The sequence below is a fragment of the Pelobates fuscus genome, chromosome 3 (genome assembly GCF_036172605.1).
Source record: "Pelobates fuscus isolate aPelFus1 chromosome 3, aPelFus1.pri, whole genome shotgun sequence".
Lineage (NCBI taxonomy): Eukaryota > Metazoa > Chordata > Amphibia > Anura > Pelobatidae > Pelobates > Pelobates fuscus.
Window position 1 is genome coordinate 108,584,835 of NC_086319.1, and position 737 is coordinate 108,585,571.

Below are 737 nucleotides of genomic sequence, written 5' to 3' on the forward strand. Positions count from 1 at the left end.
CCGCCTCCCTAGAGCAGTGGGACCGAAAGCCAGCCCCCTGGTGCCCGTTTGCACGGCCCAAAACCGAGAAAGGACTTCAGGGGACGTGACCGCGAAATCCGTAGAACTATTTTCGGCATGGAAAGGTTGCGTTTTGCCGGTGGTTCTCCAGCGGCACTTAGCCGCGATCGCGTGGAACTATCTTCGGCCGCGGGAGCCTGGCGGTTACCGGTAAAATTATGACTTCCATAAAATTCCCGAACCCCTGAAGGGATCCGGCTGATTTTTGGATATGTTGTTCCCCCAGGTGGGGGCTGTCAGGGGATGCAAGTTTTGTGGGGATCTCGCGGGCCCGTCGCCCGCAGGGCGAGTTCTCCCTCGAAAACGTGCCAAATATTTTCTAAGTCCCACGAGCTCCAGGCCTCTCAGCTATGAGGTCGGATCTGCCCTGCCGCGTCCAGGCACCACTTCCACGAGGTCGGACACTTTTGCAGGTTGGTCCCCCTAAACGACGCGCGTGCAGAAAGTGCACGACAATAGCCGGGGGCACCCTCGAGGAGATTGTAGAGGAGCAGAAATTTCGGCAGGCAGGGGACTCTTGCTGGTTCTCCCATGCCCAGCCAGAGTTCCAGGCCGACGGGCGGTTTTCCCCCTTACCCGTCTGCCATGGAAACCTGCCCTCCCCGACCTCCCCTCGCCCCAGGATTTCAGGGGGCTGGTCGGGCAGGGGAAGGGAGCCTGCCCCGGGCCCCCCCCCG